We start from the raw sequence: 5,184 nt of genomic DNA, 5'->3' as shown, positions 1-5,184 counted from the left end.
CCTCCCCTTGCCAATCCCCATCTTTTCCTATTTGGACACAGCTCAGCATTCGCCTCCCCGGTGATTCCTTCCTTGCCCAGCTCCACCTGGCTCAGTCACCGCCATCAACCTCCTGGTCCCCTGGGCTCCACTGCATCCTGATGACCGAGCACCATGTTCATATGTAATTCAGATTTCACTACATTGGAATACCTGATAAGTCAATCTGGGCTCAGCTGAGTTTTACTGTGGCTTATATTTTATGAAAAAAGGCTTTCACAAAACAAATGAATACTGACAACAAAATTACATGCACGTTTGCTTTAATAAAGAGGACAATCTGCCAAAATTCTCTTCATGGTTTGGGGCCTACTTCAAATCCCTCGACATCTGTAATAAGTCTGGCACACAATGCAGGCTGGACGCCTTCTCTTTCCTCTTCTGGAAACCTTCCCTCATCATCCTCCAGGCCTAATTGACCTCTCCTTCCTCTGATCTCCATGGCAATTTGGGGCCTGGAACTTCTTTGAGTGTGAACTTGCTCCTTCTGTAGTCGATTTTCTTTCCCAGCGTGTACCACACACCTTTCCCATGTCACTTCGGATGCCTTGGTTTCACCTACCTCTGGTGTCTTCTACCTGCAGAACCGTGAGCCAAACAAACCTCTTTTCTTTATAAGTTACCCAGCCTCATACATTCCTTCATAGCCATGCAAAGGTACTAAGACAGCTTCTGCCTAAGATTTCAGTGGGGAAAAGTAACTCTGTTGCTGAATTGTGTCTTTGGCCTCTTTCTGGACCAGTCACCATGTGGTGACCAGCTCTGCACAGGCTGTGACCAACTCCAGTCAGCACAGCCCCACAGTGGCTCACTTGTGCCTGGAGCCTATGCCTTGTGTCTCCTTCCCAGTTGATGCTGAGACGTGAGATGTTGCATGACCCACAAGGTGACCACACATGCTCAACCTAAAGTGTGGGGGACACTCTGCAGAACAATTTATGACCAACAGGAAACAGCAGCCGAAGGATGAAATCTTCCCCCCTTTCTGTCTTCTGGACCCACTGCTCTGAGACATATTTAGTCTTATAGCCTCTGAAAAGATGACCTCGTGTGACCGAGCAGTCAGTAGAGGTTGGTTGGTAGTGCATCTTTCCCTTTGCTCTTTCCTGCATCCTGGTAGGAGAATGCCTAATACGACAGTTGCATGTTAACTCTGGCCTCAGGTAGTGTTTTTTTGGGAACTCAAGCATATATTTTTCATATACTCCCTCCTTCAGTCACTTTCTTCCTACCGTTTTTGAAAGTGTCTTGAAGCCAAGTTAACATGAAAACATGGAGGTTAATCCCAGGGATCAGTAAATGGGCAACTTGCTGAGTCTGGGTATGGCTCGGTTCAGGAGGAGGAGCCACAAGGGCAGGATACAGAGAATAAATGGATGAACTATGGTGTTCGTGGGTCTCTTCACACATGGTACTTAGAGTTTTCTCTGTTTTTGTTTCCAACCAGGCTATTCTGGAAGCTTTAGAGGAGGCTGGGCGTCTTCAGCAAAAAGATGATTGCCTGGGGCGTCAGTTTCAGTTTTGAAAATGTCACTGGAAGGAAAACCTCAAGTGATACTGTGGCTGTTTCTCCTATGTATTTTTCACCAGCTATTAATTGTAGAATTTTGCCTTATTCTATGATGGGAAAATATACGTGCCATAGAATTTACCACATTAATTATTTTTTGGTGTACAGTTCAGTGGCATTAAGTACATTCACATTGTGATGCGACCATCAGCACCATCCATCTCCAGAACTCATTCATCATCCCGAACAGAAACTCATACCCATTTAACACCAACTCCCCATTCCCCCTCCCACAGGCCACCATTCTACTTTCTGTCCCTACGAACCTGACTACTCCAGACCTCATATTAGCGGAATCATACAGGATTTGTCTTTTTATGACTGGCTTATTTCACTTTGCATAATGTCCTCAAGGTTCATCCACGTTATAGCATGTGTCAGAATTTCCTTTTGGTTTAAGGCTGAAAAAAATCATAGGATTTTAAAGCTTAAAATTCTAAAAATTTTCCTCTGGTCACTAAGAGGAACATCAGTGGGGTGTTGACAATGCCATGGGTAGACTGAGACCCCTCTGAGGCTGCTGCCTGAGTGACAGTAGGGGTTTACTGGGCTGGGGGAGGGGGCAGAGCTACTGTCTTCATCTACCCGGTACTGGGTTCCTAATATAGTTTGGATATTTGTCTTCTCCAAGGATCTTGTTGAAATTTGATCCACCATGTTGGAGGTGGGGCCTGGTGGGAAATGTTTGGGTCCATAGGGGCAGATCCTTCCTGAATGACTTGGTGCCATCCCCAAGGTCATGAGTGAGTTCTCGCTCTATTAGTTCCTATGAGAGCTGCCTGTTAAAAAGAGCCTGGCACCTTCCCCCCTACTTCTCTCTCACTTCCTGTCTCTCTCATCATGTGATCTCTGCACATGCCTCCCCTTTGCTTTCCACCATGAGTGGAAGCAGCCCAAAGCCCTCCCCGGAAGTGAATGCTGGCACCATGCTACCTCTACAGCATGCTGAACTGTGAGCCAAACAAACCTCTTTTCTTTATAAATTACCCAGCCTCAGATATTCCTTCATAGCAATGCAGATGTACTAAGAGAGCTTCTGCCTAAGATTTCACCGGGGAAAAAGAATTCTGCTGCTAAAAATAGCTTGAAAACCTTTAGAGTCATTTACTTCTTCTCATTTTGCCTTTCCTTACATTTCTACATTCTCTGCCATTTCTCTCCCCATCTAATGATAGTTCTTGAGTCTATGTCATCCTGGCTCTGAAAAAAAGCCAAGAACCTACTGCCATTCAGACCTCACCATGGATAAAAAGAGGGATCCCACTCTGCCCTGGTTCAGAATGGGTGTAAACATGGCACCAAGGGTGATTTATGTCAGTTCCAAGCACACCGCACTACTAAAGAAACAGCACTGTTGTGAGATCTGTTCAGTGGACCTGAAAATTAACTTCACAACTGAAACTGAACCTACTTAACACTTTTCCTCCCAGTGCCTACCTGGACTCCTCTCACACCAGGAAGAAAATCAGAGAGTGTAATAATTACAAATAGAAATGTCACATGGTCCAAGCTGTTGGAATCAAATCCAGACTTATATCTTCCTTCATAGACCTAGTGGGCTACATAACTATACTCCCTGCCTTTCTTCCAAACACACCCTAAACTTTCCTACTTTTTTTTACTGGATAAACATGTTTTCTTCATCTGAGAAGGGCTCCGTCTGCAGCATCCACCTACCACAGCCTGGACCAAGGGCCTGAAATGATGTTTTCACCTGGAGGTCCAGCTCCATCTGGGTCCTAAAGCCTGAGAGTCAAGCCTGGTCAGTCATTAGAATTCCTTCCTGACCAGCCATGTGGGAGCCCCTGGAAATAGACATCCTCTCTTGTCCCCAGAGTCCAGGGAGCTCCAGGACGGATCTGGCACCTTGGGTTCCCAAATGGCAAGCACGCTGCAGCTTATCAATTCTACACAATCTGGGGGCAGCTTGTCTCCAAACTGGCATTTTGATGCAGAATCCTGGCAATTAGAATCTCTCTCCAGCCTTAATAGGGATGTGTGTTATGCCTGATCAGGAACTGAAGACTGGGGGAATGTAGAAGGGTTTGGCCCTAATGCCTAGTTTCTGCTGGTAACTTTCCTTTATACTCTACTTCAGACAAAACTCACTGTTACATCCTGGGATGTCATTGCCATAAACTTCAATGAATGCTCTGCCCATTACAAGACCGTTGTGCAAACTTAATTCCAAAGGATACCTTAACAAAGATGGCTCATTTTTTCCATGATTGCTGAATGAATGAATGAGTAGGAGGGGCCTCAGCCACAGTCAGTTTAACAGCTCTCTTCATCAGAGAATTCTCTTGTCTCCTGGACTCCAACTGACATCAGCCAGTACTTTTGTGCCCAGGGTCTGATGGCCCAAAATGAATGGACTAAGTGGACATTCAGTAGCAAGGTGTTACACCACCTACCTGAGTGATAATTTGATTTCAGCTTCTGCCGACCCATATCTCACTTCAAACTCTCTTGTCTCTAGTAATTATCTTTGGCTGTGTTTGGTTCTTCCCCTGGTCACCTGGTAGTTGCAGCTGGTACTTATATGCTTGAGCTCCAGGATGCTTGGGCAGATTTGCAGGCTATCTTGTTAGGTGCTTTAAATAGGCAAATGGCGGGCTCCAGAGGACCTTCCCATTACCTCCCTAAGAAACCAGCTGCACCTTTCTCCTAATGTCCTGTGTCCCTGTTAACCTCATTTCCCACCCAAAGTCCAAGCCTCCAGGCTCTTCCAACAACACTTAGACTTTTGTCTCCATATGGCTTCTTTGCACATCCCTTAATCTGACCCAAGTTCCCAGCCCTCTTCAATCCTCTAAACCTCTGTGCTGAGCTCTATAAAAGTATTGGTTTGTTATCAGTTTAAATCCTCTACATTCTTTTTTTTTTTTTTTTTTTTGAGACGGAGTCTCGCTCTGTCACCCAGGCTGGAGTGCAGTGATGAAATCTCGGCTCACTGCAAGCTCCGCCTCTCAGGTTCATGCCATTCTCCTGCCTCAGCCTCCTGAGTAGCTGGGACTACAGGTGCCCGCCACCATGCCTAGTTAATATTATTATTATTATTATTATTATTATTATTATTTTTTTTTTTTTTTTTTTTTTTTTAGTAGAGATAGGGTTTCACCACGTTAGCCAGGATGATCTCAATCTCCTGACCTCATGATCTGCCTGCCTTGGCCTCCCAAAGTGCTGGGATTACAAGCGTGAGCCACCGTGCCTGGCCTAAATCCTCTATATTCTTAACTGCTTCAATAAAAGCTCTCTCCCATTGCTTTCTCCTTTTTTAGTCTTTATTTTGTTTATAATTGGCATATAATAATTATACTATGGGGTATAGTGTCATTTTCCATACATGTATGAATTGTGTAATGATCAAATCAGAGTATTCAGCATATTCATCACCTTAAACATTTATCATTTTCTTATGATGAGAACATTAAAAGGAAGGATGGGGAGAGATTTGTTAATGGGTACAAAGTTATAGTTAGATAAGAGGAATAAGTTCTGGTGTTCAGCATATTGTTAACTATAGATGCCCATAGTTAACAATATTGCATCGCCATCTCTCTCCTGTTTCT

The 5,184-nt window shown here is 44.5% G+C and overlaps 1 long non-coding RNA gene across 1 annotated transcript; it reads right to left on the bottom strand.

Annotated features, from left to right (window-relative positions):
* Window positions 1–285: 285 nt before the first annotated feature.
* Window positions 286–3,921, bottom strand: LOC129060933 (uncharacterized). The gene is made up of 2 exons (XR_008527834.1): window positions 3,808–3,921; window positions 286–1,650 (listed from the first exon to the last, which is right to left on the bottom strand). It is a non-coding gene; the product is annotated as an uncharacterized LOC129060933 (long non-coding RNA).
* Window positions 3,922–5,184: the final 1,263 nt, after the last annotated feature.

Source organism: Pongo abelii, chromosome 1, assembly GCF_028885655.2.
Source record: "Pongo abelii isolate AG06213 chromosome 1, NHGRI_mPonAbe1-v2.0_pri, whole genome shotgun sequence".
NCBI lineage: Eukaryota > Metazoa > Chordata > Mammalia > Primates > Hominidae > Pongo > Pongo abelii.
This window is presented reverse-complemented; position numbering and strand designations above follow the sequence as displayed.